Raw genomic sequence first — 27598 nt, 5'->3', positions numbered from 1 at the left:
CTAAGTCAGCTGCTCTTAGTAGTGCCTGGTGTCCTACTCAAGTTTTATGACCAGCTGCTTGTCAACTGTAAAAAAAAAGTCCTTGATTTCATCTCAGTAATCCCACATTGCCTCCCTGAGGTAGTGCATGAGTTCTCAAAGAGCTGGGATCTTGTTTTTCTCTAGGGCAGACTTCAGGGAAATGATAATTGGAATAATACTTTCTAGGAAATTCCTCCTTTGAACTTAAGCAAGCTCCTTCTGCACCTCCTACATGAACACTTTGGCTTGGGCCAGGTCCTCTTCCTCCACAAGCTGGTCCTTGTCTGGTTTAGCCCTCAATGCCTGCAACCTGATCTCCTTCAAACTGAGCACCTCAAATGTGTCTGAGAGGAGTTTGCTGTCTTCTGTGTCCACAGGAGGTCACTGTCAGTGAAGTACACCAGGATGTAGCTGAAGATTCTGGAAGTGATGTTGAATCCCTGCTCATCAGTGAAGTAGTGTTCCAGGAGAAACTTGTAGATTTTCATCTACTTTTCCTTGTTCATATTCCCCTTCAGGGAGACTAGCCACTTCTCTCTCTCCACCTGGGGGAGCCTAGTGAAAGTTTTGTGTTTCTCAAAGTTATTGAAGAGGAAAATGCACTCAATGAGGTGCTGGAAAAATATGTTTGGGTTCCTCTTCAGGAGCAATGGGCCAGAAGGACTGCCCTGGTGCTGGTGACCTCTGGGTTCAGGTCTACTAGTGTGCTGATGAAACAGAGGAGCAGGCAACACTTTCACTTCACCAAGTCCTCCTGCAGGGGTCGGGTGAACAAAAGTAGTGTCTGCTTCTGGAAGAAAGTGTTCAGGTCCTTCAGATGTGTGTGGATGTAGGGGATGTACTTGTTTGTTGGGGCTGTGTAGTGGACACAGAGGTCACATAGGATTATGTTGTTGAGAACATTCCTGCCTATGCCCACCTTCTAGCCCCTCTTTCAGGCTCATGCGAGTCATGCCTTCTGTGATCAGACAAGCCATCATCACCTTGGGAAAGCTGTGGTTACAGCATAAGGACCTTGTCAAGAATAGTGTCCCCATCTTGTGTGAGAGCTGGAGGTGGGCATAGACAGGAGCTCTCATTGTCCATCACAGCCAGGATAACCCCCTCCAGCCAGACCTTCTGTAGATGGACACACCAGGATTGACCATCAGCAGCTCAGTAGAGATCGCAAAGCCTGATTGTTGACAGACATGGTGATACCAAAACACTGATTATGCAGGAAAGGAAGCTTGTCTCTCATACACAAGATGGCACAGTGTTTCAAGATGTTCACTAAGACCTGGACTGCAGATTTCCTGACGTTGGTCTTCTCATCACTAACCGTGTTCCTCAGCATCATCATGAAATCCTCTTCTGTTGAATTTTTCTGAGCACTCTTTTGGTGGCTCTCTACTCCTGAAACTGCGGGAGTGTTATCCAGAAATGCCTGCATGCTGTCCAACGGGGATGTAACAGAGGACTCTAGGCCATGTGCAAAACTGGACACAGCCTTGCTGTGGACCATTGGGTCCTTGTCTATACAGCGGGCAAACAAGATTTCCTGAACCAAGAACTTATGCTTCAGGAACTTCTCATGCTCAAGGGGAAGTGGGTCATCCACCTCTTGCCAGGTAGTTCCAGAAGAGCCAAGGCAACATCTAGAGTGAAACCTGGAAAAGACCTTAGCATCTGGTGCTAATTCACAAATTCGGGCCATGAAAGAAGCATATTCCTTACAAGGACACTTGTTGAGCAGCTGGCCCAGAGGATGAGCCACATGGGTTTCAGTTCAGTTGCTCATTCATGTCCGACTCTTTGTGATCCCGTGAAACCACAGCACACCAGGCTTCCCTGTCCATCACCAAGACCCAGAGCTTGCTCAAACTCATGTCCATCAAGTCGGTGATGCATTCCAACCATCTCATCCTCTTTCGTCCCCTTCTCCTTGTGCCTTCAATTGTTCCCAGCATCAGGGTCTTTTCCAATGAGTCAGTTCTTTGCATCAGGTGGCCAAAGTATTGGAGTTTTAGCTTCAGGATTAGTCCTTCCAATGAATATTCAGGACTGATTCCCTTTAGGATGGACTGGTTGGATCTCCTTGCAGTCCAAGGGACTCTCAAGAGTCTTCTCCAACACCACATTTCAAAAGCATCAATTCTTTGGTGCTGAGCTTTCTTTATGGTCCAACTCTTACATCCATATACAATTACTGAAAAAACCATAGCTTTGACTAGATGGACCTTTGTTGGCAATGTAGTGTCACTGCTTTTTAATATGCTGTCTAGGTTGGTCTAGCTTTTCTTCCAAGGATCAAATGTCTTTTAATTCATAGTTGCAGTCACCATCTGCAGTGATTTTTGAGCCCAAGGAAATAAAGTCTCTCACTGTTTCTATTGTTTCCCCATCTATTTGCCACGATGTGATGGGACCAGATGCCATGATCTTAGTTTTTTGAATGTTGAGTTTTAAACCAGCTTTTTCACTCTCCTCTTTCACTTTCATCAAGAGGCTCTTTAGTTCCTCCTTGCTTTCTGCCATAAGGGTGGTGTCATGTGCATATCTGAGATTATTGATATTTCTCCTGCAATCTTGATTCCAACTTGTCCTTCATCCAGCCTGGCATTTCACATGAGGTTTTCTGCATAGAAGTTAAATAAGCAGGGTGACAATATACAGCCTTGATGTACTCCTTTCCCAATTTTAAACCTGTCTGTTGTTCCATGTCCAGTTCTAACTGTTTCTTCTTAACCTGCATACAGATTTCTCAAGAGGCAGGTCAGGTGGTCTGGTATTCTCATCTCTTGAAGAATTTTACACAGTTTGTTGTGATCCACACAGTCAAAGGTCTTGGCCTAATTAGTAAAGCAGAAGTAGATATTTTTCTGGAACTCTCTTGCTTTTTCGATGATCCAATGGATGTTGGTGATTTGATTTCTTGTCTCTCTGCCTTTTCTAAATCCAGCTTGAACATCTGGAAGTTCTCAGTTCACATAGTTTTGAAGACTTGCTTGGAGAATTTTGAGCATTACTTTGCTAGTGTGTGAGATGAGTGCAATTGTCATAGGTTTGATATTCAGATTTATTGAACACCTTGCCACAGATGTGTTGTAGGACTGGATGTATATAGTTTCTTTTAGTTCACCCAGAACTTACAAGCTGGATGACCAGGTTTCTACTGCTGACAACTGGAGACATGATGGCAAGGGGGCTGTGATGGCAGTCTTTGCTAACTTGTCTCATTAATATTATGTAAAGCATTTGATGGAAAACACATCTGAGAATCTTGTTTCCTTCTCTTGAATAGGGAAGCAAAGCAAATACAACCCATGATAGGCCAGTTCTGGTATATATTTTGCTTCATGGAGATTTCCAGCTCGCATAACATGAAATTCATGAACAACTGGTTCAAAACTAGCTAATGCAACAAAGACTTTCTACACAATTATGTATACACTCTGGCTTCTCTTTTAGGGAGAACTTGGGAAGAAGTCTTGAAAGCTCTTCAAACATGAAAGGTGGCATTTAGAATTTGACAATGGTCTTCAGAAGAAGAAGAAAAAATCTCTTCATCTCCTTTGTCTCTTCATCCTCTTCTTTAGTAACCTCATCCATCTTTATCACCTCTTTCCTGCAGGGCTTCCCTTTTCCTTCTCTTCTTTGGATTGGCCTCAGTGTTCTTTGGTTGCTCTTTTTTCTTTTCTCATCTAAGCTGGATTCTTGAGCCCACTCCTCTTTAGAATCTGAACATATTTATCAAACAGCAGTGGGTGGAAAACTTGATTGAATTACCCTGTCTGCTACTTCCAGAACAAGAAGATAAAGCCCAGCAGTGTGAAGGTTGAATTCCTGCTGTTGAGCACTGTCATTTTTCTTAACCACCTTATGAATGAAGTGATTAAACATGGCCATCAGCATGTTGTGGGAAATTCTGTTCTCCCCAAAAAGGTCCAAATGCTCTTATTCTAAGGACACTGGCTTGCCTTTTTGGAAGTTTTTGGTCTTCTGCCTGTGTTCAAAAGGTGTTCTGTAGGAGCTGTTCCATATGCAGATGGATTTCAGATGTATTTGTGGGGAGGGATGTGCTCTTCCTGTCTTATTCCTCTGCCATCTTGAAAGTTGTTCTGGACTTGTTTTTCCTAAAGTACTCTCTATTATTTTATGTAACAGGGTCACAAGGCAGCCTGCATTCGCTTATGTATTTCCTGCAAGATAACCAGAAACATGAACTTGTTCTTCCTTCTATTTATTTTTTTTTATTTAATTAACATTTTAATTCTTAGTATAAGGGATAATGTAACTTTCCTGAACCTATTATATTAAATATTCTCATGGTTGTAATCTGTCATTAAAGGATTACATTAGAAGATAGCTGGTAGGAAACACACTGAGGAAAAAAAGTTGTTTTTAACTAAATTCTAGAGAACCTCTGTTGCTGAAATTTGATCTTTGGAATACTGGAATAATATTACTATAGAATATGTTAGTACTGGAATACTAGGAATAGCAATTACTATGGAATACTGCATAGTAATTGTTAAAGCTTATTGAGCATAATCCAGGGATAGTTTTATGCTCTGTAATGACCAAAATGCGAAGGAAATCCAATAAAGAATGGATATATGTATATGTATAGTTGATTCACTTTGCTGTACAGTAAAAAATACAACAATAGTGTAAAGCAATTATACTCCAATGAAAATATATATGTATAAATAGATTATTTTTGATAAATTAATACAATGAAACATAGTTTTTAAATTCATGGATGATGGAACTATTATTTTCATATCCTAGCTTTGCTACTTGCATATTATTTGGAGAAAATTGCTATGCATTCTCAAAAATAATCCCAATTTATAAGATAATGCTACTTTTTGCTCAAGTTTATTACATTGTCATAAGATACATTTCAGAAAAGGTACATAAAATGCCTATGGATCATGTGGAGGCATACAACCCACAATGCCTGGCTCAGAATAAATGTTCTATGAGTAGTGTGTATATACTCAGCCACTTAAATGTCTAGAGATTTTAAAACATTGGCCCAAATCATACATCTTATATGTTACACTTTTAAACCATATCAGATAATAAAGTCCTCTTCTGTCTCTACAGACTGTTTTCCACTATTCTCCACAAGCTTCTGTAATATATGAATTTGAAAATTAGCAATCCTCAAAATGAAATTTAGGAAAGTTCTCTATCACTTAGCAACAGGGATTTTTCTAGCACCTCAGGTTATCACAGGTTATATCAATTCAGGTCAGTCACTCAGTGGTATCTGACTCTAGGCAACACCATGAATCTCAGCACGCCAGGCCTCCCTGTCCATCACCAACTCCCAGAGTTTATTCAAACTCATGTTCATCGAGTCAGTGATGTCATCCAGCAATCTCATCCTCTGTCGTCCCCTTCTCTTCCTGCCCCCAATCCCTCCCAGCATCAGAGTCTTTTCAAATGAGTCAACTCTTCACATGAGGTGGCCAAAGTACTGGACTTTCAGCTTTAGCATCATTCCTTCCAAAGAAATCCCAGGGCTGATCTCCTTCAGAATGGACTGGTTGGATCTCCTTGCAGTCCAAGGGACTCTCAAGAGTCTTCTCCAACACCACAGTCCAAAAGCATCAATTTTTCGGCACTCATATTTTTCACAATCCAACTGTCACATCCATACATGACCACTGGAAAAACCATAACCTTCAATAGATGGACCTTGGTTGGCAAAGTAATGTCTCTGCTTTTGAACATGCTATCTAGGTTGAACATAACTTTTCTTCCAAGGATTAAGTGTCTTAATTTTATGGCTGAAATCACTATCTGCAGTGATTTTCGAGCCCCAAGAAATAAAGTCTGACACTGTTTCCACTGTTTCCCCATCTATTTCCCATGAACTGATGGGACCAGATGCCATGATCTTCGTTTTCTGAATGCTGAGCTTTAAGCCAAATTTTTCACTCTACTTTTTCACTTCCATCAAGAGGCTTTTTAGTTCCTCTTCACTTTCTGCCATAAGGGTGGTGTCATCTGCATATCTGAGGTTATTGATATTTCTCCCGGCAATCTGATTTCAGCTTGTGCTTCTTCCAGTCCAGCGTTTCTCATGATGTACTCTGCATATAAGTTAAATAAGCAGGGTGACAATATACAGCCTTGACGTACTCCTTTTCCTGTTTGGAACCGGTCTGTTGTTCCATGTCCAGTTCTAACTGTTGCTTCCTGACCTGCATAGGGGTTTCTCAAGAGGCAGATCAGGTGGTCTGGTATTCCCATCTCTTTCAGGTTTTCCGCAGTTTATTGTGATCCACACAGTCAAAGGCTTTGACATATCAATAAAGCAGAAATGGAGGTTTTTCTGGAACTCTCTTGTTTTTTCGATGATCCAGCAGATGTTGACAATTTGATCTCTGGTTCCTCTGCCTTTTCTAAAACCAGCTTGAACATCTGGAAGTTCATGGTTCACATATTGCTGAACCCTGGCTTGGAGAATTTTGAGCATTACTTTACTAGAGTTTCAAATGAGTGCAACTGTGCAGTAGTTTGAGCATTCCTTCGCATTGCCTTTCTTTGGGATTGGAATGAAAACTGACCTTTTCCAGTCCTGTAGCCACTGCTGAGTTTTCCAAATTGCTGGCATATTGAGTGCAGCACTTTCACAGCATCATCTTTCAGGATTTGAAATAGCTCAACTGGAATTCCATCACCTCCACTAGCTTTGTTCATACTGATGTTTTCTAAGGCCCACTTGACTTCACATTCCAAGGTGTCTGGCTCTAGGTGAGTGATCACACCATCCTGATTATCTGAGTTGTGAAGATCTTTTTTGTACAGTTCTGTGTATTCTTGCCACTTCTTAATATCTTCCGCATGTGTTAGGTCCATACCATTTGTGTCCTTTATCAAGCCCATCTTTGCATGAAATGTTCCCTTGGTATCTCTAATTTTCTTGAAGAGATCTCTAGTCACTCTGTTATTTTCCTCTATTTCTTTGCATTGATCACTGAGGAAGGCCTTCTTATCTCTCCTTGATATTCTTTGAAACTCTGCATTCAGATGCTTATATCTTTCCATTTCTCCTTTGCTTTTCAATTCACTTATTTCACAGCTATTCGTAAGGCCTCCCCAGACAGCCATTTTGCTTATTTGCATTTCTTTTTCTTGGGAATGGTCTTGATTCCTGTCTTCTGTACAATGTCATGTACCTCTGTCCATAGTTCATCAGGCACAATATCTATCTGATCTAGTCCCTTAAATCTATTTCTCACTTCCACTGTATAATCATAAGGAATTTGATTTAGGTCATACATGAATAGGAAAAGGAGTAAGTCATGGCTGTATATTGTCATCCTGCTTACTTAACTTATATGCAGAGTACATCATGAGAAACACAGGACTGGAAGAAGCACAAGCTGGAATCAAGATTGCTGCGAGAAATATCAATAACCTCAGATATGCAGATGACACCACCCTTATGGAAGAAAGTGAAGAGGAACTAAAAAGCCTCTTGATGAAAGTGAATGAGGAGAGTGAAAAAGTTGGCTTAAAGCTCAACATTCAGGAAACTAAGATCATGGCTTCTGGTCCCATCACTTCATGGTAAATAGATGGGGAAGTAGTGGAAACAGTGTCAGACTTTATCTTTTTGGGGGTTCCAAAATCACTGCAGATGGTGATTGCAGCCATGAAATTAAAAGACACTTACTCCCTGGAAGGAAAGTTATGACCAACCTAAATAACATGTTCAAAAGTAGAGACATTACTTTGCCAACAAAGGTCCGTCTAGTCAAAGCTATGGTTTTACCAGTAGTCATGTATGGATGTGAATGTTGTACTGTGAGGAAAGCTGAGTGCTGAAGAATTTATGCTTTTGAACTGTGGTGTTGGAGAAGACTCTTTAGAGTCCCTTGGACTGCAAGGAGATCCAACCAGTCCATTCTAAAAGAGATTAGCCCTGGGTGTTCTTTGGAAGAAATGATGCTAAAGCTGAAAGTCCAGTACTTTGGCCACCTCATGTGAAGAGTTGACTCATTGGAAAAGACACTGATGCTGGGAGGGATTGGAGGCAGGAGGAGAAGGGGGCAACAGAGGATGAGATGGCTGGATGGCATCACCGACTCGATGAACTTGGGTTTGGCTTAACTCTGGGAGTTGATGATGGACAGGGAGACCTGATGTGCTGGAATTCATGGGGTTGAAAGAGTCAGACACGACTGAGATACTGAACTGAACTGAAGTGAACTGATTGGTCTAGTGGTTTTCCCTACTTTCTTCAATTTAAGTCTGTTTTGGCAATAAGGAGTTCATAGTCTGAGCCACAGTCAGCTCCTGGTTGTTTTTGATGAGTGTATAGAGCTTCTCCATCTTTGGCTGCAAAGAATATAATCAATCCGATTTTGGTGTTGACTATCTGGTGATGTCCATGTGTAGAGTCTTCTCTTGTGTTGTTGGAAGAGGGTGTTTGCTATGAGCAGTGCGTTCTCTTGGCAAAACTCTATTAGCCTTTGCCCTGTTTCATTCAGTATTCCAAGGCCAAATTTGTGTGTTACCCTAGGTGTTTCTTGACTTCCTACTTTTGCATTCCAGTCCCCCATAATGAAAAGGACATCTTTTTGAGGTGTTAGTTCTAAAAGGTCTTGTAAGTCTTCATAAAACCTTTCATCTTCAGCTTCTTCAGCATTACTGGTTGGGTCACAGGCTTGGGTTACAGTATATTAAATGGTTTGCCTTGGAAACGAACAGAGATCATTCTGTCATTTTTCAGATTGCATCCAAGTACTGCACTTTGGACTCTTTTGTTGACCATGATGGCTACTGCATTGCTTCTAAGGGAATCCTGCCCACAGTAGTAGATATAATGGTCATCTGAGTTAAATTCACCCATTCCAGTCCATTTCAGTTCACTGATTCCTAGAATGTCGACATTCACTCTTGCCATCTCCTGTTTGACCGCTTCCAATTGGCCTTGATTAATGGACCTAACATTCCAGGTTCCTATGCAATATTGCTCTTTACATCATTGGACCTTGCTTCTATCACCATTCGCATCCACAACTGGGTATTGTTTTTGCTGTGGCTCCACCCCTTCATTCTTTCTTGATTTATTTCTCCACTGATCTCCAGTAGCATGTTGGGCACCTACCAACCTGGGAGTTCCTCTTTCAGTGTCTTATCATTTTGCCTTTTCATACTGTTCATGGGGTTCTCAAGGCAAGAATACTGAAGTGGTTTGCTATTCCCTTCTCCAGTGGATCACACTCTGTCATTCCTCTCCACCATGACCTGCCCATCCAGTGGCCCCACAAGGCATGGCTTAGTTTCATTGAGTTAGACAAGGCTGTGGTCTGTGTGATCAGTTGACTAGTTTTCTGTGATTATGGTTTCAATGTGTCTGCCCTTGATGCCCTCTCACAACACCTACCGTCTTACTTGGGTTTCTCTTACCTCAGACATAGGGTATCTCTTCATGGCTGCTTCTTACCTTGGACGAGGGGTATCTCCTCATGGCTGCCCCTCCTGACCTTAAACATGGAGTAGCTCCTCCCTGCCCTCCTGCGCCTGTGCAGCCGCTGCTCCTTGAACATGGGGTAGCTCCTCCTGGCCGGTCCTGCGCCGTCGCAGCCTGGCGCTGTAGGCCACGGCCCCTGACCTCGGACGTGGGGTAGCCCCTCTCATTATATAAGGTTAGATACAGGTTGCTGCTGCTGCTGCTAAGTCGCTTCAGTCATGTCTGACTCTGTGCGACCCCATAGATGGCAGCCCACCAGGCTCCCCCATCCCTGGGATTCTCCAGGCAAGAACACTGGAGTGGGTTGCCATTTCCTTCTCCAATGCGTGAAAGTGCAAAGTGAAAGTGAAGTCGCTCAGTCGTGTCCGACTCTTAGCGACCCCATGGACTGCAGCTTATCAGGCTCCTCCGTCCATGGGATTTTCCAGGCAAGAGTACTGGAGTGGTGTGTCATTGCCTTCTCTGAGATACAGGTTATATAAGGTTATATACAGGTTATATAAGAATGATAAATAATATTTGTCTCTTATAAAGAATGAAAGTTCTCAGCAGTTTATATTCTCTAGTAGTTGCTTATACGTTCTGCTTCTTTTATTTTTATGATTCTTAAATTAATTATTATTATTGAGCAAGTAGGAAGACAATTATCAAATGTAGTTTTGTCTTCTTAGAACAAACACTTTAAAATGCTCCTTTTAAAAAACAATTGCAATTTTAAATTCTCAGATGACTCATCCATTTTCTCTCTTACTTTTATTTAATAGGGGGAGGAGAGAGGTTTTATTTTTTCTTCTTAAAGAATTTTTTCATTGTTTTAATTTGAACAGTATTCCTGTGAACAAAATGTTGGAGTTTGGGATACGAGAAGGTAGATAAACTATACCAAGTTCCCAGATTATAAACACCACCTATACAATAAAAGATATTAGATTCACCTGGCTCAGACAGTAAAGCGTCTGCCTACACTGTGGGAGACCTGGGTTTGATCCCTGGGTGAGGAAGATCCTCTGGAGAAGGAAATGGCAACCCACTCCAGTACTCTTGCCTGGAAAATCCCATGGACTGAGGAGCCTGGTAGGCTACAGTCCATGGGGTCACAGAGTCAGACACGACTGAGTGACTTCACATCATACAATAAAGGAAAGGGAACACTGGTGTTACATATTAATCATTTCATATGTTCCATAGAAAAATATAGAATAATAACAACTGTATTTTCTATCCCAGGTGGTAATTCCGCATTGCTGCCAACATCTGCTGGAACATCAAAAAGGCAAGAGAGTTCCAGAAAAGCATCTATTTCTGCCTTATTTACTATGCCAAAGCCTTTGACTGTGTGGATCACAATAAACTGTGGAAAATACTGTAAGAGATGGGAATACCAGACGACCTGACCTGCCTCTTGAGAGACCTGTATGCAGGTCAGGAAGCAACAGTTAGAACTGGACATGGAACAACAGATTGGTTCCAAATAGGAAAAGGAGTTCGTCAAGGCTGTATATTGTCACCCTGTTTATTTAACTTATATGCAGAGTACATCATGAGAAACACTGGGCTGGAAGAAGCACAAGCTGGAATCAGATTGCCAGGAGAAATATCAATAACCTCCGATATGCAGATGACACCACCCTTATGGCAGAAAGTGAAGAGGAACTAAAAAGCCTGTTGATGACGGCGAAGGAGAGTGAAAAAGGTGGCTTAAAGCTCAACATTCAGGAAACTAAGATCATGGCATCTGGTCCCATCACTTCATGGCAAATAGATAGGGAAACAGTGGAAACACTGTCAGACTTTCTTCTCTTGGGCTCCAAAATCACTGCAGATGGTGATTGCAGCCATGAAATTAAAAGACGCTTACTCCCTGGAAGGAAAGTTATGACCAACCTAGATAGCATATTAAAAAGCAAAGACATTACTTTGCCAACAAATGCTCATCTAGTTACGGCTATGGTTTTTCCAGTGGTCATGTATGGATGTGAGAGTTGGACTGTGAAGAAAGCTGAGTGCCAAAGAATTGATGCTTTTGAACTGTGGTGTTGGAGAAGACTCTTGAGAGTCCCTTGGACTGCAAGGAAATCCAATCAGTCCATTCTAAAGGAGATCAGTCCTGGGTGTTCTTTGGAAGGAATGATACTAAAGCTGAAACTCCAATACTTTGGCCACCTCATGCAAAGAGTTGACTCAATGGAAAAGACTTTGATGCTGGGAGGGATTGGGGGCAGGAGGAGAAGGGGACAACAGAGAATAAGATGGCTTTCTGGCATCACTGACTCGAGGGACATGAGTTTGAGTGAACTCCAGGAGTTGATGACGGACAGGGAGGCCTGGCATGCTGCAATTCATGGGGTCGCAAAGAGTCACATAGACTGAGCGACTGAACTGAACTGAACTGAATCAGAGTTCAGTTATGCAGTTAGTATATTCTTACTATTGCCTTTTGATCACCAAGAAAATGGCTGTTTTAAATTTAAAGACTCAAAGAATTCAATTACCATATAAATAGTAGGAAGAAATAAAGCTTAATATACAGCTCGTTTATTATTATAAGATAGACATTGCTTCTATAATGCAGTGTAAGTCAAACGAACTAATCTTATTTACTAAAGCAATAGTGACTAGATTTACATTGTCAGATAAGACACCTACAGACACAAGATAAAAGAAAGTACATATACAAAAAATGGAATTATAATCTAACATCAAGGGATTTTTCTTTAAAACATATTAGCTTGGATAATCAAGAGTTTTTTACTTCATCTTTAACATTTCTATTAGTATGAACTTACAAATAGATATATTTCAATGAAACAAATTAACAAGATAGGACAAATGAAAGAATGAATCAATTAACTATAATATTCAATTCCATTAATAATTTTCAATAAACGATTTACAGTTCATTTAATATCACTGGGGCATAGTAAGGCCACAGGTTTTCTAATGTGTTTTTGTTGCTGACAATATGCTAAATGTTCTCAGAGATTTGCAAATTCCTAACTCATGGTCAACATTTTGTTGAAGTTTATTGTCTTATTACTGTCAGCAATTTTTTCTAATTCCATTTGTTTACACAAAGCCTAGCTGTCTGACTACAGAGGATACTAAAAATCTTCAGTCCATAATTTTTTATGTCTGAACACAATTATTCATCTTACAGAAATATGATGAATCTCCTAAACGCCTAAAATATAACTAAGTAGCAAAGCAAGCCTGATGTCTGGGACCATGAAAACAGCTGGTTTTATACTGTTTTCTGCTACACTCTGTTCTTTCAGTTTTAAAGAATCTGTTAAAGAGTCTGTGGACTGTTCTGTTGGGATTGTCCCTGTGGACTTGAAGCAGTGAAATGGGGACACCATGAACATGGAATACACTGACACTTCTCTTATAAGTCTCTCATTTACCTTAAGATAGGGAATGGAATTTATATTATAGGTAGTGTCTGCTATTATACGTGGGTTTCCCAGACAGTTTAGTGGTAAAGAATCCACCTGCCAAGCAGGAGACACAGGTTTGATCCCTGGGTCAGGAAGACCCCCTGGAGTAGGAAATGGCAACCACTCTAGTATTCTTTGCCAACAAAGGTATATCTAGTCAAAGTTGTTTTTTTTTCCCAGTAGTCATATATGGATGTGAGAGTTGGATCATAAAGAAGGCTGAGAACTTAAGAATTAATGCTTTTTAACTGTGCTGTTGAAGAAGACTCTTGAGAGTCCCTTGGACAGTGAGTAGATCAAACCAGTCAATCCTAAAGGAAATCAATCCTCAATATTCATTGGAAGGATTGATGCTAGAGCTCCATTACTTTGGCCACCTGGTGAGAAGAACTGACTCATGGAAAAGACCCTGATGCTGGAAAAAGTCAAAGGCTGGAGGAGAAGGGGTTGACAGAGGATGAGATGGTTGGATGGCATCACCAACTCAATGGACATGAGTTTGAGCAAACTCTGGGAGATGGTGAAGAACAGAGAAGCCTGTCATGCTACAGTCCATGGGGTCGCAAAGAGTCAGACATGACTGAGTGACTGAAAAATAGCAATCAGTATTCTTGCCTGGGAAATCCTATGGGCAGAGGAGCTTCAAGAGCTACAGTTCTTGGAGTCTCAAAGAGTTGGACACAATTTAGCAACTAAACAACACATTGTGCATGATTTTTAATGATAAGTAAATGGATACATAGAATTATTTAGACAGAAAATGAGATTTGTATGAGATCTTACACCAAACCTTGAAGATAGGTATTTCTTTGCTTTATACTTCAAAATATATTAATATTAATTTTTAAGAATCTCAGATGAAGCATAGTTAATAGCATTATTTCCTTTTACATGAACGTCTAAAGGGAGTGCACATCGTTCAACCCCTGTTCATGCATTGCTACATTTTAGGTAGGAGTTCTGGTTGATTGAACTATAGAAAGAGAATTAAACAAAAGAGATTATACATGGATACTTTTGCTGGAAAAAAGTGTGGTACTTAAGTTGTTTCTATGATTCTTTTGAATTTTGCCAAATTTGGGTGCTACAATATCAAAGATCACCACAGTCAGATTTCCACAGTCAGTTCAGTCACTCAGACATCTGACTCTTTGCAGCCCCATGGACTGCAGCAGGCCAACTTACCTGTCTATCACCAACTCCCAGAGCATGCTCAAACTCATGTCCATCAAATTGGTGTTGCTATCCAACCATCTCATCCTCTATTGTCTCTTTCTCCTCCTGCCTTCAATCTTTCCCAGAATCAGAGTCTTTCCCAATGAGTCAGTTCTTCGCATCAGGTGGCCAAATTACTGGAGTTTCAGCTTCATCATCAGTCCTTTCAATGAATATTCAGGACTGATTTCCTTTAGGGTTGACTGGTTGGATCTCCTTGCAGTCCAAGGGACTCTCAAGAGTATTCTCCAACACCACAGTTCAAAAGCATCAGTTCTTCGGCCCTCAGCCTTCTTTGTGGTTCAACTCTCACATCCATACATGACACTGGAAAAAGCATAGCTTTGACTAGACATACATTTGTTGGGAAAGTGATGTCTCTGCTTTTTAATATGCTGTCTAGGATTCGATGGATGTGAATCTGAGTGAATCCAGGAGTTGGTGATGGACAGGGAGGCCTGGCATGCTGCAATTCATGGGGTTGCAAAGAGGCAGACACGACTGAGAAACTAAACAGAACTAAACTGAATTGAAGGTTGGTCATAACTTTTCTTCTAGGGAACAAGCCACCATCTGCAGCAATTTTGGTGCCCAAGAAAATAAAGTCTGTCATGGTTTCCATTGTTTCCCCATCTATTTGCCATAAAGTGATGGGACTGGATGCCATGATCTTAGTTTTTTGAATGTTCAGCTTTAAGCCAACTTTTTCACTTTCCTCTTTCACTTTCATCAAGAGGCTCTTTAGTTCTGCACTTTCTGCCATAAGGGAGGTGTCATCTGCATATCTGATATTATTGATATTTCTCCTGGCAATCTTGATTCCAGCTTGTGCTCTATCCAGCCTGACATTTTGTATGATGTACTCTTCATATAAGTTAAATAAGCAGGGTGACAATATACACCCTTGACATACTCCTTTTCCTATTTGGAAACAGTCTGTTGTTCCATGTCCTGTTTTAACTGTTGTTTCTTGACCTGCATACAAATTTCTCAGAGGGCAGGTCAGGTGGTCTGGTATTCCCATCTCTTGAAGAATTTTCCACAGTTTGTATCATAGTCTCTCTAAATTTTATTTCAACAATAAAAAATAGTGTTACCAAAAGTGGGGTCTGGCTTCTCACAGCTCTAAAGTCAATAAAGAGGCAAGACTCATAGAAAGGAAAGGAAAGGAAAGGAAAGGAAAGGAAAGGAAAGGAAAGGAAAGGAAAGGAAAGGAAAGGAAAGGAAAGGAAAGCAAGTTTGCTTTAACTTAACTTTAAAGGCTGGCAACAGAATGTGGGGGACATTCCTGTCCAAAGGCTGACTTCCCCTACTGACAATCAGCATTCAAGAGATTTTAGAGGCAGAGGGAGGGGCTACATGCAGAAATGGCACAGTCAGCTCTCACAGTCATCTTAAAATTGGTCATGTTCTGATCTGATGAGCATCATATTGATTTTTTTTTCATTTCATACATCATATTTTACATGTTTCAATGCCATTCTCCCAAATCTTCCCACCCTCTCCCTGTCCCACAGAGTCCATAAGACTGTTCTATACATCAGTGTCTCTTTTGCTGTCTCGTACACAGGGTTATTGTTACCATCTTTCTAAATTCCATATATATGCATTAGTATACTGTATTGGTGTTTTTCTTTCTGGCTTACTTCACTCTGTATAATAGGCTCCAGTTTCATCCACCTCATCAGAACTGATTCAAATGTATTCTTTTTAATGGCTGAGTAATACTCCATTGTGTATATGTACCACTGCTTTCTTATCCATTCATCTGCTGATGGACATCTAGGTTGCTTCCATGTCCTGGCTATTATAAACAGTGCTGCGATGAACATTGGGGTACACGTGTCTCTTTCCCTTCTGGTTTCCTCAGTGTGTATGCCCAGCAGTGGGATTGCTGGGTCATATGGCAGTTCTATTTCCAGTTTTTTAAGGAATCTCCACACTGTTCTCCATAGTGGCTGTACTAGTTTGCATTCCCACCAACAGTGTAAGAGGGTTCCCTTTTCTCCACACCCTCTCCAGCATTTATTATTTGTAGACTTTTGGATCGCAGCCATTCTGACTGGTGTGAAATGGTACCTCATAGTGATTTTGATTTGCATTTCCCTGATAATGAGTGATGTTGAGCATCTTTTCATGTGTTTGTTAGCCATCTGTATGTCTTCTTTGGAGAAATGTCTATTTAGTTCTTTGGCCCATTTTTTGATTGGGTCATTTATTTTTCTGGAGTTGAGCTGCAGGAGTTGCTTGTATATTTTTGAGATTAGTTGTTTGTCAGTTGCTTCATTTGCTATTACTTTCTCCCATTCTGAAGGCTGTCTTTTCACCTTGCTAATAGTTTCCTTTGATGTGCAGAAGCTTTTAAGGTCAATTAGGTCCCATTTGTTTATTTTTGCTTTTATTTCCAATATTCTGGGAGGTGGTTCATAGAGGATCCTGCTGTGATGTATGTCAGAGAGTGTTTTGCCTATGTTCTCCTCTTTACAATATTGTACTGGTTTTGCCATATATCAAAATGAATCTGCCACAGGTATACATGTGTTCCCCATCCTGAACCCTCCTCCCTCCTCCCTCCCCATACCATCCCTCTGGGTCGTCCCAGTGCACCAGCTCCAAGCATCCAGTATCATGCATTGAACCTGGACTGGCGACTCATTTCATATATGATATTATACATATTTCAATGCCATTCTCCCAAATCATCCCACCCTCTCCCACAGAGTCCAAAAGACTGTTCTATACATCAGTGTCTCTTTTGCTGTCTCGTATACAGGGTTATTGTTACCATCTTTCTAAATTCCATATATATGCGTTAGTATACTGTATTGGTGTTTTTCTTTCTGGCTTACTTTACTCTGTATAATAGTCTCCAGATTAATCCACCTCATTAGAACTGATTCAAATGTATTCTTTTTAATGACTGAGTAGTATTCCATTGTGTATATGTACCACAGTGTTTTTACCACACTTAATCTTCAGTTCCAGGGTCAGTTTTTCCTTTTCTTTGAGGCAAGTTCTCAGAATTGTGGCAGCTTGGAGAAGGCAATGGCACCCCACTCCAGTACTCTTGCCTGGAAAATCCCATGGATGGAGGAGCCTGCTGGGCTGCAGTCCATGGGGCCGCTAGAGTCGGACACGACTGAGCGACTTCACTTTCACTTCTCACTTTCATGCACTGCAGAAGGAAATGGCAACCCACTCCAGTGTTCTTGCCTGGAGAATCCCAGGGATGGGGGAGCCTGGTGGGCTACCGTCTATGGGGTCGCACAGAGTCGGACATGACTGAAGTGACTTAGCAGCAGCAGCAGCATATCATGGCTATAGTCTGGTCATCACGTAGTTAATTTCTTCACCTGGATAGGGGGAGGAGAGTGGATTCAGTATCTACATGACAGCTCAAAAGTCCTGTAGACACGTTTATCTCAGTTGTGGCCTAGAAGTGGAGGGGAGGACTAAGGAGCTATTGTTTTGTTTTGTTTTTTTAATTTTATTTTATTTTTAAACTTTACATAATTGTATTAGTTTTGCCAAATATCAAAATGAATCCGCCACAGGTAGACATGTGTTCCCCATCCTGAACCCTCCTCCCTCCTCCCTCCTCCCTCCCCATTCCATCCCTCTGGGTCGTCCCAGTGCACCAGCCCCAAGCATCCAGTATCGTGCATCGAACCTGGACTGGCAACTCGTTTCATACACGATATTTTACATGTTTCAATGCCATTCTCCCAAATCTTCCCACCCTCTCCCTCTCTCACAGAGTCCATAAGACTGTTCTATACATCAGTGTCTCTTTTGCTGTCTCGTACACAGGGTTATTGTTACCATCTTTCTAAATTCCATATATATGTGTTAGTATACTGTATTGGTGTTTTTCTTTCTGGCTTACTTCACTCTGTATAATAGGCTCCAGTTTCATCCACCTCATTAGAACTGATTCAAATGTATTCTTTTTAATGGCTGAGTAATACTCCATTGTGTATATGTACCACAGCTTTCTTATCCATTCATCTGTTGATGGACATCTAGGTTGCTTCCATGTCCTGGCTATTATAAACAGTGCTGCGATGAACATTGGGGTACAGGTGTCTCTTTCCCTTCTGGTTTGGAGCTGTTGTTTAATGGGCACAAATTTTCAGCTTTGGAAAATGAATGGTTAGGAAATGGTGGTGAAGTTTTCTAAAAAATGTAAGTGTACTTAATGCCAGTAAAGTGTACACACATTTTTTTTTTAACATGGTAGGAAAAAATACTATATTTTCCTCTTAAGGCTGAGATAGAATAAAGTTCAAAGATAGAATTTTAAAATCTCATCCTTTAAGCTTGTACTATTTCTTTCATTATTGTGTAGAATTATCTGTATCTGTTTGGGATCACTCTTTACATCCATTTTAGTTAACAAAAATCTTGTTATTTGACCCCATTATTTATCTGTAATGACTGCAAACTTTCGACTAATTTTAAACAAATTGCAAGAGAGTTCCAGAAAAACATACTGTGGATCACAAGAAACTGTGAAAATTCTGAAAGAGATGGGAATACCAGACCACCTGACCTGCCTCTTGAGAAATCTGTATGCAGATCAGGAAGAAACAGTTAGAACTGGACATGGAACAACAGACTGGTTCCAAAAAGGAAAAGGAGTATGTCAAGGATGTATATTGTCACCCTGCTTATTTACCTTATATGCAGAGTACATTATGAGAAATTCTGGGCTGGAAGAAGCACAAGCTGGAATCAAGATTGCGGGGAGAAATATCAATAACCTCAGATATGCAGATGACACCACCGTTATGGCAGAAAGTGAAGAGGAACTAAAAAGCCTCTTGATGAAAGTGAAAGAGGAGAGTGAAAAAGTTGGCTTAAAGCTCGTCATTCAGAAAACAAAGATCATGGCATTCAGTCCCATCACATCATGCAAATAGATGGGGAAACAGTGACTGACTTTATTTTGGGGGGCTCCAAAATTATTGTGGATGGTGATTGCAGCCATGAAATTAAAAAACATTTACTCCTTGGAAGGATAGTTATAACCAACCTAGACAGCATACTAAAAAGCAGAGACATTACTTTGCCAACAAAGGTCCATCTAGTCAAGGCTATGGTTTTTCCAGTAGTCATTTATGGGTGTGAGTATTGGACTATAAAGAAAGCTGAGCGCCGAAGAATTGGTGCTTTTGAGCTGTGGTGTTGGAGAAGACTCTTGAGAGTCCCTTGGACTGCAAGGCGATCCAACCAGTCTATCCTAAAGGAGATCAGTCCTGGGTATTCATTGGAAGGACTGATTTTGAAGCTGAAACTCCAATACTTTGGCCACCTGATGTGAAGAGCTGACTCATTGGAAAAGACCCTGATACTGGGAAAGATTGACAGCAGGAGAAGGGGATGACAGAGGATGAGATGGTTGGATGGCATCATCGACTCAATGGACATGAGTTTGGGTAAACTCTGGGAGTTGGTGATGGACAGGGAGGCCTGGAATTCTGGGGTTCATGCAGTCTCAAAGAGTCAGACACAACTGAGCAACTGAACTGAACTGAAACAAATTGTAGCCAAAATTTAGAATATGCACAAAAAGTGTAATGTTAAAATAGCAGCTAGATTAATTTATAAAGTAGTTCCTCAAAGGTACAAATATTTTCAAAGTCTTATTGATAGCAGGCTACAGAGAGAAAACATATTATTGCATTCATATATATATATATATATGTTTTATCTCAACATTTTTATATAACAAAAATAATAGGCATATGAAACATTTTAAACTTTTGACAATTTTTACTTTAATATTACAACTTGTTTAGATGAAGTTTTTATGTTCCTAATAATTGCATATATTTACTTCATATTTTTCTAATTTACTAAGTGATATGTTTATCAAGATCATGTGTTATACCAAAACTTGTGCTTGTGTTATTACAAAAATGATTTGTCTGAATTTTGAGCTTTCCAACTGAATTTATATTAATAATCCCAATGACACAAGATGTTTCATTTTAACCAGAGTGAAATTCCAAAAGATTTTTGATTCCATGAATTAGTTTAAAAAATTAAATCATTGTTGGAATTAATTTGGCTTCTTTTTTATTTGAAGACATAATATTAACAATTTGTAAGTTCTGTGTAAACTTCTGCTGCTGTAATGAAGCCTACCAGTTAACATCTATGCATCACTTACAACATGTTCAAATAAATAATGTTATTGCAGGAGAATAGTTATTTAAGTGAAAAGTAATGTTTCATAAAGATACATATGAATCTAACTTCTATAATTGCACTTGGGAACAGGCCCCGGCCCAGGTGGCTCACTTGGTAAAGAATACACCTGCCAGTGCAGAAAATGCAGCTTTGATCCCTTGATGAGGCCAATCCCCTGGGGAAGGAAGTGGCAACCCACTCCAGTATTCTTGCCTAGGAAGTCCCATGGACAGAGGAGCCTCCTGGTTATAGTACATGGGATCCCAAAGGGTCAGATACAACTGAGCAGACATGGACACAATGGTATGTTCAGAGATGATGACTTAACTATCTAATTAGATGAAGACCACCTACTTTACGGAGGATAATCTGCTTTACTCAAACTGATTTGAATGTTAATGTCATTCAAAAAGTTTACCTCCTTAGCAACATCCAGACCAGTGATTGACCATATATCCAAGCACAGTGGAGTTGTCAAGTTGATGCATAACCACAAGGTCATTGAATGAAGTAGAATTGCTGCAATGAATATAGAATGTATTTCCAAAAAGAATAATATATTTATTTCTTGATATAACTGCCTCTTCAACCATGAAAGTAGTTTTAGGTTGAGAAAATGGGAGGCATGAGTCTTATTCTTTTGATTTAAGTAAGCTTTAGCAAAGTAGGTCTTGAGGGTCAAATTCCATTAACCAGCTTTTTTGTAAATAAAGTTTTATTGGAACAGCCATTCACTTAAGCATTGTGCACAGCTGCTCTCATGCTACAAAGGCAGAGTCCAGTAGTTGTCATGCAGACTTGGTGGCCCAAAATCTAAACTTGTTACTACATTTTTATTTATAGAAAATTCTAATCATTTGTCTAGAATCAAAACATACATGTGTTACCCAAACATCCTAGAATTTTAATATGAAACAGATAAGATCCAGGAAAAGTAAAGCTATAATATTCATCACACTTTCCCTCTGTCAAACAATGGGGAATAACTTCAATTGGTGGTAAATTTGTGCTGTTTGTAATTTTGCAGTAATTATAGTGTGTGTTTGAATGAATTGGACATGAGAATGTCTTATTACCTTTAGAAATTGCAACCAAAGTTTTCAAGGGACTACTTTTGTATTTGAGATGTTATTGCTCATTGCAAGAGCTTTACTAATATATATATATATATATATATATATATATTTTTTTTTTTTTTCTTTGTAAGGCCAGAGTTACTACTCTCAATACTTGCAAAATGGATCCTTGGAACAAAAAAATGAATTATGTGAACTGAGTGGGTTATAAAGTGTGACCAGATAGGCTGTTAGGAAATTAATTCTCAACTAGTTTTCTGGTTGGAGGCAACTTATGCTTTTTAATCGCTAACTTGCCACATCCCACTATATTTTGCATAGAGAATAATACATTCAATAATTTGGTTTCAAAGGCTAATGTGGTCATGAAAATTCAGTGTTTGTAGCCACTTAAGCTAATTGTTCCATTGAAAATATAATGAAGAAGCCATAAAGGAATTTCATAGATTTTTCAAAGTGCTGGAGCAATAAATGATCCCTCGTGGTTCCTCTTTGAAACATTATTTTCTGTGCTTCACAGCTCTTACTAACAGAATGAGAAATATCTGGAATGTATTTATGCATTAAAGGAATATGGACATTCCTGGCCAAGGCACAGATGGTAGAAATTAAAGTTCATTCCCCGGGACAGGATTCAGTATATGAATACAGAGATGCTGATAAATGATTTAAAAAGTTGAAGTTTACCATAGAGTGTGAAATCTTTCTAAGAAACATGTGAATCTATAACAGTATTGCCAGGTGATTCTCCAAATATGTTTTCATATATCTCTTAAAAATAGATTACATTTATTTTTAAGATATAAAATTTTTAGCTGGTACTTAACACCATTTAGAAAGTAATAAGCAAAGCATGTATGCCAATATGGATTAGGAAAAACTAAAATTGCTTACATTAAAATAAAAGATTATATTATATCTAGTACTTAAGCTAAACTGCTGTTGTTAAAGCCAAATATTAGCTCCCTCCATTAAATCAAGCCCACTGGTTTAGAAACATCTAGTCTGAATTCAGATCATCAGTATTTCGGTGACCATACTAAGAATTAGGCATGAATTTTGTTGTTTCTTGTCATCAAAATTAATCTGCTAATTCTTACATAAAATAATGTAATATTTATAGTATATTTTAAAATGTCTTTTATAAGTATATATTACTTGCCAACTATGTATTTAAAGCATTGGCTTTGGAAAGGAAAAAGAATGCAGAATTCTAGGATGACTGCCAATGACCAAAGCCATTGAATAACCCTTATTATTTTATGTAAGCAGAACCTCTGAATATGATGGAATATCACTTCCATGATTAAGTTATGTTATATGACACACAAAAAAGTAACCTGATATTTTGAGAGACAAGAGCAAATTAGTAAAAAGAATATAACATTAGGCAATTTTCTTAATCCAGAAGAAAAAATAAAGTAATAAAAATCCATAACTTACTCTTTTCATCAAATTGTTATTTAATTTAGCTATAATTTATAAAATAAATTGTTGGTTCTAGATATTGATAAATAATGGAAAATGAAAAAAATACATCATCCCAACTTTTGCTTCATTTTCAGTAAAAGTTTAAAAAGAATATCCTGAGGTTGCTGAAATTGCTTTAGATTTTTTCTTTTATTCTCATTTATATATTTAGTTAGATTGGTTTCTCCTATGAGTGATGATAAAATAAAACATAGAAACTTTCACTGTAAAGTGTCAGATACTGTATCATTGCCATCAATCCAACTTAGGTAAGACAAACAAGCAAACTCATAACACTTTATATGCATAATTTCAAAATGTGCAAATATACCTTAAATATTTCTTTTAATATTAAAAATATACCTTTTCATTTATGACATTTTAATTAATTTATTTTAATAGGAAAATAATTACTTTGCAATATCATGATGTTTTTTTGCTGTACATAGACATGAATCAGCCACAGGTGCATCGCAGAATATCAAACAGTTGTGAATATACAACCATTTTCCCTATTGCCTATGTGCTTATTTTTAATTTTTATGATAAGCTTTAATTTCATTTATTGAAATGCAACTTTAACAGTAAAATTTGGGGTTTGTAATTTGTGTATATTTTTCTAAATTTCATTTTCTAGTTCTTAGTTTTTTTGCTTGTGTATGTGTCTTATAGTAGAATTAATCCATGGCTTTTCTTCATGGACGAAGAAAATCTGGCTTTTCTTTATGGATGGTTTTAGAAGCAATATCCTAGACTTTGGCATAATTTTTTAAAAGTTATATGCAGATTATATTTATATAACTTGAAAGTCATATCTGGACAGGACCCTTAAACACAGGATTGACTCCAGGACTGCAACAGGACTGAAGTGCTAATGGTGCTTCAGGCATGGATTTAGTTGTGAAAAGCAGGTAAGAATGGATGTACGAGTTGTACTTGATATTTATTACAAATAAGTACAATGAAGATAACTCAAGCATAGTTATCTATGCTTGAAAATAAATATCTTAAAATATATTCAAAAGCTATTTTGAATAAAATTTAAAGTGATGAGTATCTAAAGAAACTGCTGAGTTGCACAGGAAGTTCTCTGAGCTCTCTCCTAAATGGCCATGTACAACATTTACAGGGAGAGATTCATACTTATCCATTAATGCCAAAAGTGGTATACAGCAATAAATCCAGAATATTCAATTACCTTTACTTGGGTTTGAAGAAAGCAGTGGAAAACATTAGTAGATTTGAGGATCACCAAAACACTGGCCTCTAAGGGATAAAAGATATTGGTAGAAAATTCTTGATGAACCTTACCACCCTGGACCCCTAATAGTCCATGCAGAATAGGCATCAAGACGTGAGGAAAGGAAGCACTGGCTTTGTTGCTAGACATTAAAGATGTGCATTTCCTAGAATGCCCTGAAAATTTAGGTCTTCATTATTTGTTATTTTAACAAAAGCAATAGACAGTCTCAAAGAACACTGAAAAGCTTACCAAGCAAGAATTGTGCAGATAATAGCCCATGAAGATGGAAGTTGGGAGGTTAGAAATGCATAGCTTGCATTCTGTACCAAAGAGTGATAGCTGATATGAATTTTAGAAGTGAAAAAATTCTCTCCTTAGAAATGTGAGCTCAGATTTTGTATGTGAGCCTGCAGCAGTTGGAAGCCCTAGAGCATTTTTGACTCCAGGAATGTTCTTCTCTCACTTTAACTGCCAGCTCCTGGTGGAATGAGACTTGGACTTTGCAGGTGAAGCTCAAGGACAAAACCAGGAATCACAGTCTGGGATATGTCAAAAATCAAATCAGATGACAAATGCCGAAGATGAGTCCTATCCATGGGAATATATGGCCAACAAGAGTCAAAGGAATGGACAGGAATTAAAAGTAGGGAATAAGAGAAAGAAATTATAATATTAATAAAAAATAACAATGACAATAATAATGCCTAGCATAAATTGATCACTTGTTCTAAACATTGTCCTAAGCACTTTATGTATATTAATTCATTTAATTCTCTCCATGTACTTAAAAGATGGAATTTGTTATAACCAATCTTTTGTTTACAGATACAGAGACTAGATATAGTGAGGATAAAACTTGTTCTTATTCAGATAGAGAGCAGAAAAACTAATGTGAAATTGACTTAGAGATATTTACCCTGGTTACACTTGTGAAAGGATGCTGCTGCTGCTGCTGCTGCTAAGTCACTTCAGTCGTGTCCGACTCTGTGCAACCCCATAAACGGCAGCCCAACAGCCTCCCCTGTTCCTGGGATTCTCCAGGCAAGAACACAGGAGTGGGTTGCCATTTCCTTCTCCAATGCATGAAAGTGAAAAGTGAAAGTGAAGTCGTTCAGTCGTGTCCGACTCCTAGCGACCCCATGGACTGCATCCTACCAGGCTCCTCTGTCCATGGGATTTTCCAGGCAAGAGTACCGGAGTGGGGTACCATTGCCTATTCATTCAAAAGATAAACAATGAAGCAGGTAGAGCAGCTATTTGGATTTAGTTTGTAAAAATGTGTGAACAGCATACTAAGTACTTCAGATTTCATTATGTTTCTCTGCTCAAGTAACTCCATAACTCCTTTTTAATAAGAAATAAAGAATTGTCTAATAATTAGAATTTTTAAAATCCATTAGCCACCACAAGAGTTCTTCATTACTACATTGTTGAACATGCTTATGCAGAGTCTAGAAGTCTGTCAAGGGTTGTTTTAGAATAGAATCCTACATTATTTGAGATATTTTTAATTATAACCTCCAAGTTAGAGACCTTAAGATCCATTCTGACCCAAGGTACTTTTATTGTCTCTCAAACAGATATCCTATAATTAAATATATGACATTACAAATTTTTGAAAATATTATCCTGTATTGTAATATAACATGCTATGTGGGATTTTACTCAAAATTTAGAATAAAAATCACATGCTCAGATACCCTTTCAACCATCAATGTAATTTCAGTTTACTTAAAGGAATCTTTGCATAATAAAAGAATAATTACACTGAACTCCTATTATGTTTGTGTTAAAGAGATATGAGATGTAAACTCTGTTGTGCTTTCTCATTTTCTAATCCTGCCAGCTATTACTGATTATTTAAAGCCAATATATAACTTAAACTTCTTTTCATCTCTAGTCATCAATGTGCCTTGATATCTGTTTTTGAAACATTGTTAACATTCACTGAGATAGCAACCAGAATAGAGGAAGCATAAATTTATGTTTGCCTGTTGGATAATAAGAAGACTTAGGTTAGGCAAGAGTGTTAGATATTGAATTTGGTTTTGAGTTTGCTATGCCTGAAAGACAAAGAAGTAGGTGGTTTGGTTTTGCCTGAAGTTTTGTTGTTTTTTTTTTCCATAGAAAATTATAAATAGTCTTCAATTCAGTTCAGTTCAGTTCAGTCGCTCAGTCGTGTCCGACTCTTCGCGACCCCATGAATTGCAGCATGCCAGGCCTCCCTGTCCATCACCAACTCCCAGAGTTCACTCAGACTCACATCCATTGAGTCAGTGATGCCATCCAGCCATCTCATCCTCTGTTGTCCCCTTCTCCTTGAGAGAATGTTAAATTTCAAGCGGAGTTATAGATGTGCAATGCATCCATGTATAGATGATAATTAAGAGAATAGGAGTGAGCTTTCCCAGAAAAAGAATACAGAATGATTTGAGACCCTGGGAGAGAGAATAGGATATAGCACATTGTGGGGAAAGTGCTTAGCATCGGCAGAGTCCTTCCTCAGTTGGAGAAGCAGATATGGTTTAGCTGTAACTATGGAATCTTGGGAGTTAGGAGATAAAACTATTTCTCCTGTGTCTGGTCTTAGACTCACGGGATTTGAAGTTAAACAGACCCAGGTTAAATCTGAGTGTGACCATTTCAGTACACTCAATTTTATACTACTTACCTGTATATAAATCTACTATTCTTACCTGAGCAATTGTCTGTCCTCCTCAAAGAGTACATGCTCATCCTTGCCACTTTTCACATATACTCTCTGTTTTACACACAGGAACTAACAGACTGTTTTAAAATATAAGAGATTTTGTTATTAATCTTGCTTAAACGCTTTTAATAAAGCTTGAAGTCCTCATGGTGAACAAGTTCTACATGATCTGCCCTCCCCCAGCCCCTCCCTCTTGCTGTATCAGCCACACTGTCCTCCTTGCTGTTCCTTGCACCCTTGTACTATCCAAACGCAAGCCTGCCTCAGCACTTCTGCAGTTTGTTTTCTGGCAGTAATCTTCTTTCCCAGATGATTGCATCTCTCCTAGTTTTTACTAGGTTTGGCCTCATATGGGTACACACACACACACATATATCATATATATATATATAAAAGACGGCAGGCTCATTCATTGCCCTCTAAAACATTTATCTGCTTAATTTTCTTGATGGTACTTATTGTCATTTAATATGGTACATATTTACTTGTTTAGACATTATCTGTCTTCTCCCACTAGAATGTAAACTCTTTGAAAGGATTAACGTTGTCTGGTTTATTCATGACTATATCCCCTATGTCTAGAACAGGTCCTGTAAACACTCCATAAACATATATTGAATATGTAATAATAGCTAATGCTGATAAAGCATTAATTGTATTCCTAGCACAGTTTTACGTGTCACCTGTATATCAATTCATTTGATCCTTGCAATGAAGATAATATTGCCCGTATGTACCATTATTATTCCT

At 38.8% G+C, this 27598-nt stretch overlaps 1 pseudogene; it reads right to left on the bottom strand.

Moving 5' to 3' along the window:
* LOC129657083 (condensin-2 complex subunit D3-like) lies at positions 1–27167 on the bottom strand (annotated as a pseudogene).
* Between the last annotated feature and the right edge of the window lie 431 nt (positions 27168–27598).

The sequence above is a fragment of the Bubalus kerabau genome, chromosome 7 (assembly GCF_029407905.1).
Source record: "Bubalus kerabau isolate K-KA32 ecotype Philippines breed swamp buffalo chromosome 7, PCC_UOA_SB_1v2, whole genome shotgun sequence".
Taxonomy (NCBI): Eukaryota; Metazoa; Chordata; class Mammalia; order Artiodactyla; family Bovidae; genus Bubalus; species Bubalus kerabau.
This window is presented reverse-complemented; position numbering and strand designations above follow the sequence as displayed.